The 19,453-nt window shown below is 39.2% G+C and overlaps 1 pseudogene; it reads right to left on the minus strand.

The window, feature by feature from the left end:
* Positions 1–5,894: 5,894 nt before the first annotated feature.
* On the minus strand, positions 5,895–15,583 carry LOC143850511 (putative mannitol dehydrogenase; annotated as a pseudogene).
* Between the last annotated feature and the right edge of the window lie 3,870 nt (positions 15,584–19,453).

A 19,453-nucleotide genomic window follows, 5' to 3' on the forward strand; every position in this document is an offset into this window, starting at 1 on the left:
ATCCGAGAATTTACTCGATTTCAGAAATTTATTCGATTTTGGGGAAAATGGTCCGGTCAAAATGGGGTGTCAACAGATGCCCCTCTTTGGCAAAGGGCGCTCGTCGCACGATTGCCAAAGCTAAAGAGACAACACATTTTGATCGGTCCGAGATTTGAAAGGAAAAGATACAAAAGGAATTGGATTTTTATTAAATGGCAATTTGGACTTTGAACAATCAAGCGGAACCCACACGCACTGAAAATGAGGCTGGGATAATCAGGCGGAACCTTCACGCCTTGAAAATAGAATTTTTAGTTAGGTGGGACCTTCGCGCACTAACGGGAGATTTGGTTAGGTGGAACCTTCACACGCTAACCACAGGGAAGCTTTGTTATGCGGAACATTCACTCATTAACAAGCAAAGAATATTTGTTATGTGGAACCTTCACACAGTAACAAAAGGGGGAATTTTAATTAGGCGGAACCCTCGCGCACTAATCAAAAGGGAAAGTTTTGTTATGCGGAACCCTCACACAGTAACAAGGAATGGAAATTTGTTATGTGGAACCCTCACACAGTAACAAAAGGGAGAATTTTAATTAGGCGGAACCCTCACGCACTAATCAAAAGGGAAAGCTTTGTTATGCGGAACCCTCACGCAATAACAAGCAATGAAAATTTGTTATGTCGAACCCTCACACAGTTACAAAATGGGAAATTTTAATTAGGCGGACCCTCACGCACTAATCAAAAGGAAAAGCTTTGTTATGCGGAACCCTCACGCAATAACAAGAAAGGAAAATTTTGTTATGTGGAACCCTCACACAGTAACAAAAGGGAAAGCTTAGGTATGCGGAACCCTCACGCAGTAACATGCAGAAAAAATTTTGTTATGTGGAACCCTCACACAGTAACAAAAGGAAAATTTTAATTAGGCGGACCCTCACGCAGTAACAAGCAAGGGAGATTTGTTTGAAGAGTAAAATTCTTATGAAAAGATAGATACTCTCATGCTTTTGATTGATTGCTTGATTTGGATCGATTGATTGATTCAGATTGATCCCCTTGAGAATTGCTTTGTCTCTTGCCGAGAAAATGGGAGTGCGACTGCCTTGCTGAGGACCGGACTCACATGATTTTGGGGAAAATGGTCCGGTCAAAATGGGGTGTCTACAGAATGCAACTTATCCAAGGGAGACGAGTTCAATGAAAAGGCATTACCCACTGTAAGTAGATTTTCAAGTTCAATGAGATTAGAATCATCAACTTCAATGACTTTAGATAACCCCATTTTGAATTGCCACGTAGCATGCATCAAAGAGTATTTCAAAGGAAGGGGTGCCAACATTGATGATTACCCATATGAACAGATGGATGACTATCCACAGCAAAACAATTGGTGGGTACAACCTATGATGTTTGAAACTAGTTTTATATGTTAGTTCATTAATAGTTTGAACTCATTCGAATCACTATATTTTATTTGACAACTTTGATTGCGGCGCATTTGTCATAATGGGTATTGAGCATTTCTACAGTGGATCTCCATTGAATTTTGCCCCAGCATACATTCCCAAATTTAGGCTTGAACTTCGCAAAAGATTTTTAAGGGGGGAGTTTGGGAAATGTGATCTTGATTAGGGTTGTGCAATGATTGGGTTGCGAAATGAATTTTAGTAACATGTTCATGTTTGACAAAACTTTATGTTTATTTTTTAATGATGTGGAGAATTTAATAGGTTTATGTTAAAGGTTAAGTAATTGGATGTAATAGGTTGATGTAATTGGATGGTTGGGGATGCTTATTGGATGCTTTATTAACAGGTTCGTGGTTGGAAAACAGGTTTATGGTTTGAGTAACAGGTTTATGTAACTGGATGCTTATGTAACCCAATTTGTTGGATCCTAGGGGACGATTATTGGATGCTTTATTAACAGGTTATGGTTTGAGTAACATGTTTATGTAACTGGATGTTTATGTAACTCAATTTGTTGGATGCTTTATTAACAGGTCATGGTTTGAGTAACATGTTTATGTAACTGGATGCTTATGGGGATGGTTTGAGTAACCATGTTACTGGATGCTTTATTGGATGCTTTATTAACAAGTCATGTTTATGTAACAGGTCATGGTTTGAGTAACCATGTTACTGGATGAGTAACATGGTTTGAGTAACAGGTGTATGGTTTGGATGTACCAGGCTTATGGTAGGCCCCCCAAATTTTAGAAAAGGACGATGACAAATTCACGCCCCCTGTAGGATAATTTACACCTCTTTAACATGAAAAAAATATATTCAAATCTGCCACATAATTCATGTCAAAGGGGTGCGAATTATCCACTTTACTACATGGTAACATATTGTCCCTTCATTGTAAATGGTGTTCATAGACTTCTAAAAACCATTTCATGTCAAACCAAGATTTTGTTTGTTGTTTGTAGAGGCCTCAATGCAACTGGATTGCAGTCATGTAATCTACTGAATTCAGCTTTGCTGTAGATAGGTGGCTTTCCTACATTCAAAGAGAACCAAGTTTTAGCTTGCTGAAATTTCAGCAATTTGAACTAGTTTTGAAGTGAAGGATGACTACCTTGTGTGGTTATTTGTAGGGTGCAGAAGTTCAGCAGTTTTTTGAATTAGTTGGTAGTGTTTTTGTAGTTCAGTAGTTTGCTGAATTAGTTTGTTGAATCAGTCGGCTTCTCATCGATGTCATCCACACTCTCTTGCAATGGTAGTGCTTTTCTAGTTTTGAGCAAGTAGAAGAGATTTGCTGCTGGCCTCCATAACACTCAAATATCTCCATTTCCAGAAGTGACACTCAAATATCTCCATTTCCAGAAGTGACTCTTCTTCATCAACAGGTTCAAGGGGAGGAGGTGGTTTTGGGGTTGGTCTATAGCTCAATGATTGAGGCTTGTATCTCAACCTTCCAGGTCTATAGCTCATGGAGAAACTAAATCCAGAGCATATGGATATTGGATGCTGTGAAAGATAATGAGATAAATCAATCTGGTGTAAGGGGTTTGGACTTATGCCTAGCTGATCCATTTGTTGTATCACCATTTGAAATATCTCTTCAATACAGTCAACCTGTTGTTCGAGAGTATCCTTCCTGAGAGACGTCAGGTTAATGATTTTCACAAGAAAACTTGCTCTGATATCAATCCGGTGTAAGGGGTTGGTAGTTATGCTCCATACATAAGCTCATAATTAATCCCGTGATTAATTAAGTTAATTTGCGAGAAATTTCAAAGTTTAATTTATGTCAGATCAGGATTTGTCCCTAAAAGTCTATAAATATCAGATTCGATAATTTAGGATTTCCGATAGATTCTGATTCCACAATTTCAGAACTCAATCTATTGATATAGGTGTAGAATGAAGAGTTTCCTCTAAAAACATGGTCTACAAAAATAAATTACAGATCTCTAATATTTTAGAACACACAGAACTATTATCGAAAAGGCAGAGGCTAAAGGGATGAAAACTGGGTAAACAGGGAGTTTTAAATTTTTCCAGGTGTGATAACCCCAGTTTCATCTCTTGGCACCCAATTTGCATAAGTGATACCCCCATTTTCCTTGACTTGGTAACCCCTTCCAGGCCCAACAGACATGAACCAAAATTTCCAGGTGTTATAACCCCATTTCATATCTTGATCACCCCATTTTCATATGTGATACCCCCATTTTCCTTGAGCTGGTCACCCCTTCCAGGCCCAACAGATAAGAACCGAAATTTTTCCAGGTGTGATAACCCCAATTTCATATGTAAGAACCCTAGTTTCATATGCGATACCCCCATTTTCCTTGACCTGGTAACCCCTTCCAGGCCCAACAGACATGAACCAAAAGTTTCCAGGTATGATAACCCCATTTCATATCTTGGTCACCCCATTTTCATATGTGATACCCCCATTTTCCTTGAGTTGGTCACCCCTTCCAGGCCCAACAGATAAGAACCGAAATTTTTCCATGTGTGATAACCCCAGTTTCATATGTGAGAACCCCAGTTTCATAGCCTGGAAGGGGTTACCAAGTCAAGGAAAATGGGGGTATCACATATGAAAATCGGGTGACCAAGAGATGAAATGGGGTTATCACACCTGAAAAAATTCTGGTTCATGTCTGTTGGGCCTAGAAGGGGTTACGAGGTCAGGGAAAATGGGGGTATCACATATAAAAATGGGGTTCTCACATATGAAACTGGGGTTATCACACATGGAAAGATTTCGGTTCTTATCTGTTGGGACTGGAAGGGGTTACCAGCTCAAGGAAAATGGGGGTATCACATATGAAAATTGGGTGACCAAGTGATGAAATGGGGTTATCACACCTGGAAAATCTTCGGTTCATGTTTGTTGGGCCTGGAAGGGGTTACCAAGTCAAGGAAAATGGGGGTATCACATATGAAAATGGGGTTCTCACATATAAAATTGGGGTTATCACACCTGGAAAAATTTCGGTTCTTATTTGTTGGGCCTGGAAGGGGTTACCAGCTCAAGGAAAATGGGGGTATCACATATGAAAATTGGATGACCAAGAGATGAAATGGGGTTATCACACCTGGAAAATTTTCTCTGGGATTATCAAAGACAAAAAACAAGGAATTATTTTTTGGATAATCCCTTAGAAAACCCTAGTCACGGTAGTTATGAAATACCTAGCAAGGGTTCAACTCAATGATAGGGCCATCAAACATCAATAACACTTATGAAGCCTTATAAACCCTTAAACAACCCTAATCACGGGAGTTATGAAATACATAGCAAGGGTTCAACTCAATGGTAGGGCCATCAAACATTAATAACACTTATGAACCCTTATAAACCCTTATACACCCTTATACACCATCATAAAAATACAGAGTTATCAAACACATTAAATGAGATATTAGGCGTTACAAGCACAAACCCGGCTCCGTTTGGTTGCCGGAATTTTTTGATTCTTGGGACTTTTGTGGGATTTCCTCAGGAAACCCACGTTTGGTTGGTGGGCCCAAAATAATCCCGGGAACTAAAATAACCCCGCACGAAACCTCGGGAAAGGAAAAAAAATACTCCCAGGAACCAAAAATAAGCTTCAGAAGATTTTTTTTTTCTTCTCAACAGTTCAAGCAACCAAACAAAGCAATTTTTTCCCACCACAGTCCGGTCAACCAAACATGGGATTTTTATTTTACCGGGATACTTCTAGGACTTTTTTCCCCCACCAATCTCCTTGAATTTAAACCCGGCAACCAAACAGAGCAGACAAAAATAAAACTCACTTTTTTCTCCTTTTTTTAGTTCCAGGCGTTATTGGGATTGGGGAAGGTGAAGGGTTGGTAGAAAAAGAAGGGAACACTTTTTTATCCCTTTTTTATGGCTTAACGTGTTTTTTGAGGGTGGAAGGGTATTTCGGTCAAAAACCTTGTCAGGAAAAGCAAAATGGAACCCTCTGACAAGTTTGAAATTCAAGAGGTCCATCTCACTATTTTAGATATTTTGAGGTACCGTTTGACCAAATTTCCTAAGTTTTTATGCAAATAAGATTATAGGGATTTGTTAGCGTCCATCGCAAAAGGCATTTCGCCGATGGGCTACATAAGAATATGAAAGTTATATATTTGCCCCATTTTCTTTCCAGAGCCACCCTTTGTAGTGTAAAAAAGAGTAGTCATAACTCATAAATACACTAGGAGAGGCGGAGGTGGCCCGGGCCAATATATCATTTCCCTAAGAATATATGTAAACAATTTATAGAAGTAAGAAAAGAAGCCTTATTCTTTCAACACAATCATAAACAACAAAGGGTGGTGCTGGTGAAAATAAGGGAAGAATTTTTTGTAACAAGTTTTGGACTTTCTGAACTGACTGAAAGGAAAAGCAGTGAAATTTTTTATCATGTCGACCCCGATTCAATGGGCTATTCATGAAGCCGTCAAGGTGTTCCCAACATCGATTACGAGCCGATATCTAACGTCAGCTTTGGCGAGCCACTCCATTGCCATGTTCACGTAATTCATTGGAACAAGCTCGATATCTACTGTTATACTATGCTTGCTGGCAAAATCAATCATCTCTTGGGTCTCTTTCATTCCGCCTATAAGACTTCCCGCCACAATCTTCCCACCTGTGAATTCAAAATCAAGTTAGTGAATTCAAAATCAAGTTATCTCACTTCTTTAATCTTGACTTAAACCTAATTAAAGAGAGGCCCTACCTGGATTGCAGGAAAACTACTTCTTGTGGAAAAAGTTTCCTAGTAATTTTTCCTTTCTTTTCCAGAATTGAGAGAGAGATCATGTAGTTAATATAGACGGATGTCATTATAAATTAAGGCCCTGTGGTTTTTTTTTCTTTTTGAATGGTAAATTCAGGCCCTGTTTAGATTGCAAGAATAACATTTGTAACAAAAAAATTTCTTGGGTTATTTTTTCCTTACCACAATTTAGAGGAAAAATATGTAATTATTGCTAATTTAGAGGGATACAACATAAAGAATGTCTCTCTAAATAAAAATTGAAAAGCTTTCGTTCAAGTTATCTTTTTTCATCTGTAAAAAAAATGAAAATTTTAGAAATAATTTTCCTTTTCAAAAATTTCCTACAATCCAAAAAGGGCCTAAAGGTCACTCTAAATAAAAACAGAAATGCGGTCAATATCCTGTGAGCCCTGACCCGCCTTGAGCCCGAACAGGGTCAGGGTTGGAAAATCCAACCCTGAGGGCAGGCTTGGGTTTATTTTTTAGGCCCTGACTCAGGGTCGGGTCGGGCTTAGGGTTGATACCTGGGGCCAACCCGACCCTTTTCACACTTTACCCTTGACCCGGCCCAACCTGGCCCTATTTACACTTTACAGTATATGTGACTTATCAAATCACAAAACATAAGATCATCCTATTTACATGATTTTAGGGGCATGCCCTATTTATATTGTGGCAAATGGCTTGTATCTTCGAATAAGGTGGCCTCCACTACTTTTTTATTTTTTTCTTGAAAAAATAAGTGCCACTGGGTCCGGACACCTTACACTATAAAAACCCGTGTAGTAATGGGTCTATAAACCGGAGCTTTTATAGAGATTTTATATGGTGTGTGGCCCTATAGTCCAGTGTTTTCAAAAACAGCACTGTAAGGCGCACTTCATAGGATGATCCTAACCCTCCACTCTATAGATCGGATGGCTAGGATAATCTGATGGAAATGAATTTTGGAACACAATTTATGTTGTGGCCCAACAAATGAACGGTTTGGATCATCCTATGAAGTGGGTTGTATGGTACTTTTTGAAAACACTGGACTGTACAGTCATACACCTTATAAAATTTCTCTTTTATATTATTGACAACAATGTGTTTGCACTAGGGTCAATCAGGGCCAGCCCAGCCCTACCCAATCAGGGCAAAGGCCACGCTGAGCCCTCCAGGGCGGGCCTTGGGTTGAGGTCTTTTGGCTCTGACTGGTCAGAGCGGGTCAGGGCCAAGATAATTGGATCCAGGGTTGGGCTAAGGTTTTGAAAAACCCGGCCCAACCCGACCCTGTTGCAACCCTAATCAATTCCATTCAAGGAATTTACCCATTTCCATGAGGACTTTCTGGGGAAAAGAATTTCTTGGAAAAAGTTATCCTTGAAAAGTATTGCATGAAAAATGATTCAAGAGTTGCTACAGGAATGAAATTTTTCTATAAAATATGAAAAATTTTGCTATCTAGAAATTAAGTTACATGGAAAATGAGTTAACCAAATGCTGGAAAACAAACTTTCTAAGAAAAGCTTTTCTCAAGAAATTTTTTCCATAGATCCAAACAGCTCTTTGATGTTTCGGAAAAGTTTGGAAAGAAAAAATATTTCCAATAATTCCTACATTTTAGGCACTGGAAAAGATAATTTGAACTAGAGTGGACTTCACCTGGCTCCACTAAGTGCGTCAGCTAGAGATCAGCCCCATTCACTTCACTGTGAATGGTTGAGATTAGTCTACCTGAAAACCAACCCTATTCAATTTTATTTAGAGGGACCTTTAATTTATGATGATATCCCCCTCAAAATTAATCATAAATTTAAGACGTCCTGCTAAATCATGTAAAGAAAAAAAAATTCCCAAGGAATAATTTGGGAGTTGATTTTTTCACCCCCGCCCCCCTTTTAACTTGATTTGACATCAAAAGCGTTAAAGTCTGCTACAATTCACTTTAAAAGCGGGGCGCATAATCCTACCAGGGGGGTGAAAAAATCATCTCTCAAAAATTTCCCTCAAAATATTTTTTCTTGCTATCCAATTAAGGATATGCTTTGTTTGTTTTGGATTTTGATCAGAAATGCGGTCAATATCACGAAGAATAAAGAGAGACCTGCTATACCGATATACAAATTGATGTTTTCATAAGGAAGCCACCGAAGGCTTTCCACAAATTGAGATCTGGCCGTATAAGGATTGAATTGTATCCGACGAACAGGGGGATAGAAAAAAGTAATAAGAGAGGCGCTTAGACCAATCACCTTTCCTCTTGATCTGAGGTGCGAAGAGAACCAGCTCTTTCTTATGACTTCCACTTCCCTTCACTGAATCAAGGCCTGGCCCGGAAAAGTGCCCTATTGATGAATGAAAGAAAGGGTTTATGAGCCAAATCAATAGCTTGATCAAGTTAGGATAGCTTTTATAAACACTAGTTTCATTGAAGTTCATTGTCAGATCTTCAATCTCTGTCTGTATATCAAACAATTTTATTTCTAAATTTTGATTAAACTTTGAATAATATATCTTATTTTTAGATTCAAAGCTATGATTGGGCTCTAAGTTATGTTTAATTGAGTTCAAGAATCAGTTTTGAATTCACAATGGTTTCTCAAAATCCAAAACAAGCAGATCTTAGGGCCTTTTGGATCTTGGAAAAAATTATGGAAAATGATTTTTCATGGAACAAAATATTTGAAAAAACATTCCAAGGAGAAATGCAATTTCCCAAGAAAATACAGAAATTAGGGCACGTTCGGCTACCAAGAATTTTTTTTAATGATAGACTGGCGCCTCCAAGTGATGAGAGAGGGGTTGGGCGGGTGAAATGGCTAAAAATTAGAAAACTAGCATCTCCAAGTGGTGAGACTGGGCTAAAAATCAGGAAACAACAAACTCTACTCAAAATCCGATCAACTGTTTCCTGATTTTTTTGTCACTTCTCATCATCAGAGACACTAGTTTCCTGTTTTTTTTTTCTTAATTTTTAGCCACTTCACGCTCATCTCCATTTGGAGACACCGATTTATCATGAAAAAAAGTTCATTGTAGGCAAACGTGCCCTAAGAGTCATTCATTTCTAATACATAATCACATGTTCAAATCAAGACTCCAAAAAACGAAACCCATAATGTAAAAAGTACAACCTTTTTACCTCAATCTGGTCCGGGTCACGACTAACGAAGAATGAGTCAGCACCGAGTTGCTCAATTGCTTCCTTAGCCTTGCTAGGGGATCTGCTGATCACAGTAACCTTCATTCCAAATGCCTTGGCAATCTTCACGGCAACATGACCGAGTCCACCGCGTCCGACCACACCCAAATGCATACCCAACTCACTGAGTCCAAAACATTTCATCGGGCTATAGACCGTAATCCCCCCACACAACAATGGTGCACCTGCATCTAGGGGGAGATTTGTGGGGAAATGAACCACATAGTGCTCATCTATAACAATAATATCAGAGTACCCGCCATATGTTGGGGTGCCATCATAGTAAAGGGCATTGTATGTGAATATCACCTTACTACAATATTTCTCCAAGCCCTATTCGCAGCTAGTGCACGAATGGCAGGCACCGACCATGCACCCTACGCCGGCCTTATGTCCGACTTTGAGTCTCGTTATGTTCTGCCCCACCTCTGTCACTACTCCTACTATCTCATGGCTATGATAACATCTTAGCCATTGAATTTTCCAATGTTTGATTTTGTAAGGGCAATGATGAATTCGCACCCCCTGCACTATGCATACGCACCCCTTATACCATGATTTGACATGAAGAGTGCTCAACTTTAACCCTTTTTTGACATCAAATAAGGGGTGCATATGCATACTCAGGGGGTGCGAATTTATCATTCCTTTTGTAATTTTAATAAGTAATGTGTTACCAAAAAAAAATTTATTTCTTGAAATTTTTTGGCATGAATTTATCCAAGGAAAAAAAATGCACACCTAAAGATGGGATGCTTTTTTTTTCACTACACTTGAAAATGATTTGGCATGTTATTTAGGAGATGGTTAAGAAAATCATGAGTTTTTATATGGTGCGCGACCGGCAAGTCCCTTGTGGGCGGTACCACTCCTGATGTTAGATCCAACATGTTTGATCTAACATCAGACCACTTTTTAAGAGTCTGCTGTTGGATCAAACATCAAGGGTGGTACTTTCGACGTACCACCAACAAGGGACTTGACGGTTGGGCACCAGATAATTTCTCAGAAAATCATAGCATACCTATAAAATTCAGGTCAGGTTTCATGTTTCGGGTTTTTTGTTTAAACCCGAATTGACTTGAGATTGGGTTGGGTTTTTCAACCTGAAACCCGACCCAGGAGCAGAATTCTAAACCCGACCCATGTTATTTTTGGTTAGGGATGATGTGGGCTCAGGTAAAACCCGGCCCAAGTTGCAACCTTAATGAATTTATCTGAGGAAAAAAAAAAATACACACCTAAGGATGAGTTACAGTCATGAAAACTTTTACTTTATAAATTTTATATCTATTAAATGAGTTATCAAATGTTGGAAAATCCTATTTTATATAAAACTTTATGAGAGAGAAAAAAATTCAGTAAATGCCGTAAGCTGAATTTTTTTCCTTGGAAATCATGGGTCTGTTTTTTCTTTGGAAATCTAAACTGTAAGTATTACAAGCCAATAAAACATCTAAATGGAAGGTACCTAATTTAGTGAAGTGGACCAAATCCCATCAAGTTAAGAGAATGGGATCAATGAGATCTGATTAGGGATATAAGGACCGTTGATCTATGGTCCCGATCATCCAGCACATATGCACATTGCATGACATATGGGCTTGGTGATCGGTACCATTGATCGGATGTCCCATGCAGGACAACCCAGTCGGTACAGGCCTGATTTGGTACCATTGATCTAATGTCCCTCGCAGCCAACCCAGTCAGTTCAGGCCAGTTGCCGAACGAAGATTTCATTCCAAAGATAGAGGCACGCGAATTCCAAAGATAGAGGCACGCGAAAGTGAATGGCTTAAATGACATATTTAGGACATCCTTTTCATCATGCTTGATCAAAAGTCTAGAGTCATCCGATGAGGGTGGGATCAAGGGCAATAGATCCAATCGCACATGTGGCAGTGGGTCCATGTCGTACAACTGTCAAGTGGTGTGGGATAGGGCACTCTAGCCCATAGTTACCAAAACTTGATTCGGCGGCAACAACAAAAAATGGGACGAAAAAAATTCGAGTTTAATATGCCAAAAACGCTTGTAAAAACAAACTAAAAAAAAAATCAAGAAAACAAAGTAAAAAAAAATATCAAGACACAAAAAATTGCATTTAAAATTTTTATCATTTACAAAATATAGCGAGGATAAAGTTGGAAAGGAGGCCAAAAACGCTTTTAATAGTTTTAAGAGTAATGCTAGGGAAACCGAGAGTAGGACCTAAAAGGGGACCGAACAAATTGTTTCATGCCACAACATCACTAATGACTTGAGTATTTAGGGAAATCACCAAAAGGAAGATTTTTCTTTAACACGTGGCATGTTCTCATTGCAAGTCCCGTTTTAGGTGGTACTCTAGGTCTCCGTATCATTTTCCTAGTTTTAAACATGTTTTAAACATTTTCTTCAAAAAAACAAAATATTGTTTTTTTTACTGTAAAAGTTTTAAACTCAATATTAAATGAGAAACCAATAAAACATCCTTTTTATTTCTTCAGAAAATGCAATTTAAAATGGCGTACGTTTTGCTATCTATGCTCTGCGTCTCTGACCCAGCAATAAAAAGGGTGGAAAATGCCAAAGCAAACAGTGAAAATATCAGCTCCCAAATAATAAAAAAATGCATTCATTAATTAAATGAAGCAAATCATAAGAAATGGCCATTGATATTTATTTTAAATTACACATATTTTAAACATCGTTACACATTTTTTTTTTTGAAGAAGATCGTTACACATTTTTTAAAACTTCATAATCTATTTATCGATCATAATCAAGATCTTTCTAATGATTAGAAAAATGAAATAAATATGCTTAAATATATTTTTAAAATCATGTGTAAGAACAATAATTACCCTGGCACAATAGGGTAGACGGAATTTCCCCAATCATTCTTGGAGAAATGGAGGTCGGTGTGGCAATTCCGCAGTAGAGTATCTTTATCACCGGTCGCTCTGAAAAGAATGTAAACATGATTAAATATTTTTAATGAAAACCTATATGATAATTATTTTTCTCATACAAACACATGTATATATGATTTTAAAAGTGCGTAAATCTTCTGGAAAAAATACCAAACGAAAGAAGTGGGAGGTTCAATCCCAACTTACCCACCAATAAACACACGTGCACGCACACACATAAAAAGAGTAATTGTGATTTATAATGGTAAGCCCAATTTACAAAAAAAGTTTTAAAATTAATCGATGAATTTATAGCGTCAGATGGAAACTTCAACGAAATGTTTTTTTTAAGTACTTTTTAAAAGAAATATAAAAAAATTTAAAGGATTTTGTCTTTTGATGCAAAAAAAAAGTGTTGAAACTTTATTCCCATGTTAGTTGTGTGAATAAGACAACTTTTGCGCTTATATATAGAGAAGTGGTTTTCTTAAGGGTTGTGGACTGAAGAAGACTAGATGTAGTTGGGTTAAAAACTTTCATATGCGCGTCAAGCTAAAACTACTGTCGTGAACCTAGTTACATCTTCAATTTGTTCATGGGCGTTTAATTTTGTCTTAGGGACCTTAACTAAATTCTCATGACGTAACTAGATAAGTGCTCTAAGCTTAATTTTATTTACAATTTCATGCCGATATTGAATTCTGAAGAGGACAATTCTGGCACTATTTATTTTTACTTTTGCATGTTTACTATATGGGATTTGCTATATATGGATCATAAGATAGCAGCCACGAAGCTCACTTTTGCCACGTGGGACTTGCCAAATGTTGTCTTCCCAGTTGTTTTTTTTTTTTTTTTTTTTTTTGGGCCTTTTCCATTCTCTAAAATGGTTCCCTAACGTTTACCACAGATTCTTATAATTTAGAAATGGATTTATATTGTTAAACACTTGTTACTAATAAGATTATTTAAATTAACAAATAAATGGGTTGTGATACATTGGTCACAGGTTTTATCAGCAAACATAGCACATGTTCGTCGTGCATGTCTGAGCTTATTGTTATGCTTAAAATTGGTAACAGATACCGTAGTGACGAAAGAACTGATCTGGTGGGCCCAAGGTACCGAACTGGATGCGCTAAGCCCTGCACAAGGACGCGCGAGGTCAGAAGACCAACCCGGAGTCGTTGCTTCGGACGGGCCCTTCGACACTCAAGTCAGTATGAGCAGGAGTGCAGAGCCAAAACTTTAAAAGTGGTAGTTCAGAAGTTATCACCCTCTTTGAACCTTGGGATGGCTTTTCTAGAGAGAGCTCTGGGGTGGTTGAATTACCTACGCTAGGACAGGTGTCGGCCCCTTTGTGGGTTTAGGTTTACCGGCTCTTGGCAGATTACCAGACTACCCCTGGGCAAGTGCATGAATTCGTGGTGGGCCCTTTAAGGGCCACGTGTCGACAGCTAATTGGTCGTTGCTTTTCATACCCCGTCACTTATCATCGGGCTCTTAATGTAATTGGTTCTCGCGCTTTCTAAATATTTTAGGGATTTTTGCTGATTAGTCCCTACATGGCAAAATAATTACTTATTAGTCCCGAAGAAAAGCATATTATCTTAGTAGTCATACTTTTAGAAAATATTTGCTAAAAGGTCCCTAAAACTCATCTACGTCAATTTTCTCCGTTAAAAATTCTAATATAGCAAATTTACCCCTAACCCATTTAATCGGCAAATTTATCCCCCAACCCATTTAATCGGTTTTAGCGTTTTTTTTTATTTCCCTTCCATTATTTTAGGAAAAATACTCGGACATAAGCAAAATATTATTTCTTCCAATATTCTCTTCGAAAATCCTTCAACAAAAAAATCATTTTAGGAATTAAATAAATTGAAAATCTCTCTAAAATAAATTAAATAGGGTAGGAATAAAGTAAGAAATTTTAGGAATATTTTTCATTTCTAACTTTTCCAAGAAATTCCTGTGTTTGTTGGATTACAAGAAAATAACTCTGGAAAATTATCTCTATGGAAATTTTTTTCGTCCAATGATTTAAGAGGGGAATTATGTCTGATTAATTTAGAGGGACAACATCATAAACCGAAGGTCCGTACATCACCACATCGGGTTTTTTGTCCATGAGCAAGTCAAATCACTTTTTTCTTCTCTCTCTCTCTCCCCCTCTCTCTCTCCCTCTCTGGGTTTTTGCTCTGAGATTTCAACCCAAATCCTTTTGGTTTTCCAAAAATCTTTTAGTTTCTTTACTTTTTAGAAGAGAGAAAGTAGAGAAATACTTCGGTTGCTCACATTAGGCGTCGGCTTTCTGTCGAAATTCAGAAGGTTCGGAGTGACATCCTTCTAATAGCGCTATTATTCTGCCGAATTTCGCAGAACTACGACCTATTTTTCAATAATAGCGTCGTTGTTCTGCTGAAATCTCGACAACTCCGGAGTCCCTTTTTCCAAATAACGCCGTTACGCCACTGATTTCTCGACAACCTCAGAGCCCATTTGTCCAAATAGCGCCGTTACGCCACCGAAATCTCGTCAAACTCGGAGCCCCTTTTTTCAGAATAGCGCCGTTATGCTGTTAATTTCTGTACAGACTCTAGTAAAATTACATTTATTTTCCATCTTTCGGAATTTCCATTACAAGGAAAGATACGAGGTTGTGACGTTATAGGATCTCCGGCTCACATTGCCCTCGTATCTTGTAATATAAACCCTTTTATCTTTCTTTTACTTTCTGTACTGTCTTTTACGTTCTGTTTCATTTCTCAGCTTTCTGTACTTTCTTTACAAAGTAAGGTACGGGGTGGTGACGCTATAGGATCTCCAGCTCCCATTGCCCTCAGATCCTGTAATATAAACCCCTTTGCCTTTCTTTAAACTAGTTAACCTGATTGTGGTTAGCTACGAGATCTTTCGGGACTCATACACAGCATATGATCAGAATCAGGTTATTGACCGCTTCTTTTCATTTCTTTTGTAAATTCATTTCGTTTACATATTGGAATTAAGCCTAACCCAAATAAAAGCAGAAAAAGATAACTTTTTCTGATTAAATTTTTCGAAAATGCCAAATTAAGTCAAGAGACAGGATTCATCCGGGCAAGAGGGGTGCCTAACAACTTCCCCGATTGTAACCATAACCCTTACCCAGATATCTGTAAGGACCATGTCTTAACAAATAGGGCAAAATTACAAGGTTCTAAGCCCAGAGCAAAAGAACCCATTTGGTTTACTGTTCCCCCAATAAAACTTGGGTACTTACCCCATTTTCATCGGAAGAACAGGTACGGGTCCAAGGCCCTAACCTAGGTGGCGACTCTGAATTTCTCTTCCTTGCGGAATTAGGATCACGGTCTTGAGTTCGCAAGAAACGCAGATAACCTAACACTCTTAGAGAACCCGATGTGGTGATCCCCTGCCAGCTCGCGAGCGTGGGAAAAAACCGGCTCATGAAAAAAAAATTCTGTTAAAAAATATTTTTCTTGCAATCTAAACAGAAATCCGAGTCCTCTTAATAAAATTGTCCAATTGGTACGGGACCATATCTAGGGATGATCTCCCAATAACCCATAAGATGAACGGTTTGGGTCACTTGCCCTTGTGCCTTATTCTCACACTAGTGAGACCAACCGTGCGATGCACGGTATTGATGTAAATTAAGATGGAAAGATTGAAAGCTGATTAAATAACAAAAATGTTTGGAGCAAAATCAGTTTTGTATTTGTATAGGGTAATTGTAAGCGAAAAATAAAGAAGAAAATTTTTTCTACCATATAATTAGATTAAATATAACAATTTATCGAGATGAAGAAGAAAAAGAATAAATATTGAACCTGCAATTAATAATCCCGGTTGAACAAAGAATATGATGTATTGGCAGTTGGTTTGGCCATTTTCAATTATTTTAATATTTCCTTAGCCCAAAGCATGGTGTTTCAAATTAATGAATGGTTAATGTGAGTGAAAGGTGAAACCCACTATGGTGAGAGTAGTTCATTATATTACATCCTCGGAGGCTCACTATGGTTAGGTAGTTCATTCAGAGGCCCACTTTCCAGCATATTTTGTCTTCATTCATGAGGTGGCTGCTGTCATATGTGACATGCCCATCTGTGAAATGCCTTCTGCGATGGACGCAAGCAAATCCCTCCAAAGATAGAATGTATTTAAAAAATGAAAGAGTGGTAGAGTTGGGGTTACTCCGTGTGTCTATCAAAAGGGAATACGGAGAGAGAGAGAGAGCGCGCGAGAGAGAGAGAGAGACTCCTTGAAAACATATAATAAGAATCCAATGCCTAAAATAAATATTAAAAAACTAAAGGATTCCTAAATGGGTCTGGGATTTAAACTCAAGCCCAATTTCTGTTTCATGGCCACGGGAGATGCTTTTGCATACAATTATTTTTCCAATGGCATTATTATGTTGTCAAGTCCATTAAGGTTCTATTTGTTTCTATGCAAAATGGGTCTAAAATAGATTTTATGCCGATTTTTTCCACTTAAAAAATAGGCATAAAATATGTTTTGCACCCATTTTAGGTCGAAAAAGACAAAGCCCAAAAAAAAGAAAAAAAAAAGAAAAAAAAGACAAAGCCCTATTCAAAGCCTAGTCTCCAACCAAATGTCCAAAAAAATCTGAAATTTCCTCGATATAGTACCACCTCAAAACAAAACAACACTTACAACACTTGAGCAAGAGAAAATGTCAAAAAATCTGCATCAAGATTTCAGTACAACTTAACCAGAATTGTTGCCCCAAAACACAAAACACAGGAATAAGAACCTGCAAAAACCAAATCAATATATCACAATCAGTAGGGTTGAGAAGATATTTGTTGGTTTTACACACAATGAAGCATGCAGTATATAACAGATAATAGGTTCACCGGAAATTGCAAAATGATTATTTGCAACTTAGAAAAAATATCCATTAAAAAACATAAAATTAAAGAATCCCTTTGACTTAGAACCACCATGAAATCCCCTCGACTGAAACACACGAAGCAAGGCTCATTTCATCAATCAAGCGATAGAGACCACGGAAATCATATATAACTTAACCAATCCATCAAACATAGAGAGAAGGAAACAGGAGAAAAAAGTTAGAGGAAAATGTATACCTTGGGAAAAAAAGGGCACGACCACCGTCAGAGAGAGAGAGAGAGAGAGAGAGAGATGTGGTGTTAGGAAATGGGAAATTATGGGAATTAAATCTTGAATGCGTTCCTTTAATTTATGGGGTACTCGAAATGACGTGTCCATTAATAGAAGGGCGGTTGGAATATGTAGAATCCAAATCGTTTGGGATTTCACAACACGTAAGAGATTGAGTTCCCAAGCAGTCTTTCCAAACAGGGACTGTGCTTATAACATAGCAAATCTTTAGAATCCGAAACGATTTGGAAACTAATTGAAGATATCCTTCTTTTTCTGGTACTGAATTTAATTATTTCGTTTGTTTTGGAAGATGTAGAGTTGGATAATTTATGGTGTTTTTGGAAGGTTAAGAAGGAAAGGAGAAAATGGAAATTTTTTCAATTCCACGTTGGAAAATAATTACCACGTAGACTCGTTGAGACAGAGACGTTTCGGGATGGGAATGGACACGTTGGAACACAGACGTTTAGGGATGGGAATGGACACGTTAGAAATAGATTTTTATTTATTTTTTATTTCTGAATGCCACGTTGGAAAAAAACTGCCACCGAGATTCAAGGGGGGAAGGGGAGGGCTGCCACCTCAGCGGTGAACAGTAGACCCCCTCCCTCATTATATTAGATTAGATTAGATTAGATAGATAGATGTGCAATTTGAGGCTCCATCAAAACAAAGAGACGGGAGATTTTCACCTATCTTCGCGTTTCCAACGCCAAAACCGCCTTGGCTTCGATCTATCTGGTTTCCTGGTAGTATCCCCCGTCACTCCTAGTGGCATGTGGATCCGGGTCTGCGATCGCGCGGTCGGTAGAGGGCCTCCGCGGGGTCTGCAATCACAAACAAAAGGGGGTCAGGGGGTCCGGGATGGGTCCCGGACGACCACTTCGACACCCAAGTCAGATCCTTCGACCAGTCAATATAAAGAACAGCTAGAAAGGGAGGGGGTTTTGACCAGGGTTACCAGGGCCGGTGCGCGGGGACATTTCTGGGTGCATAAATGAGTGAGTCGGAGAGGACTAGCAGGGAGGGCAGGATGGGATTCCTGGCCTCCTCTGTTGTTGCCTCGCCTCTTTTTCCGGTATTGCGGGGTGGAGGATGGGTGAATTCCCGGCTTTCCGGGGTCTGAAGGAAAAAAAAGGGTCCTTCTCTTCTTCCTTTCCCTCCCCTTTTAAAGGGGGGTGTGCGGCCATTTTCATCATTATGGAGGAAAAAACTTCCTTTGCAGGATTGGGCCGTCCCTCTGCCTCGCCGGCGCGCGTGGCTTTGGCGGCCATTTCCTTCCCTAATTTGTGATGATGAGGCCTGGGTGGTGAGAGTGCCCTTTTCATCATTATGGAGGGAAAAACTTCCTTTGCAGGATTGGGCTGTCCCTCTGCCTCGCCGGCGCGCGTGGCTTTGGCGGCCATTTCCTTCCCTAATTTGTGATGATGAGGCCTGGGTGGTGAGAGGGCGACAAGTGGCATGAATGTGTGGTCTTTGCCCTTTTCCAACACCTTTCTTCATGATGAGGTAAGTCATGATGAGGATATTTACGAGGGCTCCGGGGTGCGAGGAGACGTGCCGTTTTATCTGGCGGCTGTCCTTGGGAAGCGGCAGCGTCGTTAGGGAGGCTGCGTTGTCTCGAGGCACCAGGATTTCTTTTCCGAGTTTAAAAGAGGGGAATTACCCTAGTGTCTTTTTGTGGCTCTTCGTCGCTCTTCTTCTTTCCTTTGCGGTAGGGGTTTTTTTTTTTTTTTTTTTGTATATTTTCCAGTAACATGTCTGGCTCTTCTTCACGGGTTAGGGGCAAGACCTGCTTCCTCCAGGAGTCGTCGAGCGACCCTGACTTGTCCACCGATCCGGGGGAGGATCTCGTGGCTCGTCGGAAAAAGGCTAAGGGGGGCCCGGGCGCTTCGTCGGGCTTCCCCCCCCCCTTCGCCTTTCTTCCCTGCCTAGGAAGGACAGATTGTCCAGGTCCCGCGTTGCCCGGGAGTGGTCGTT

This window comes from Tasmannia lanceolata, unplaced genomic scaffold (assembly GCF_043159265.1).
Source record: "Tasmannia lanceolata isolate RefF3 unplaced genomic scaffold, GAP_Taslan_0.1 ptg000018l, whole genome shotgun sequence".
Lineage (NCBI taxonomy): Eukaryota > Viridiplantae > Streptophyta > Magnoliopsida > Canellales > Winteraceae > Tasmannia > Tasmannia lanceolata.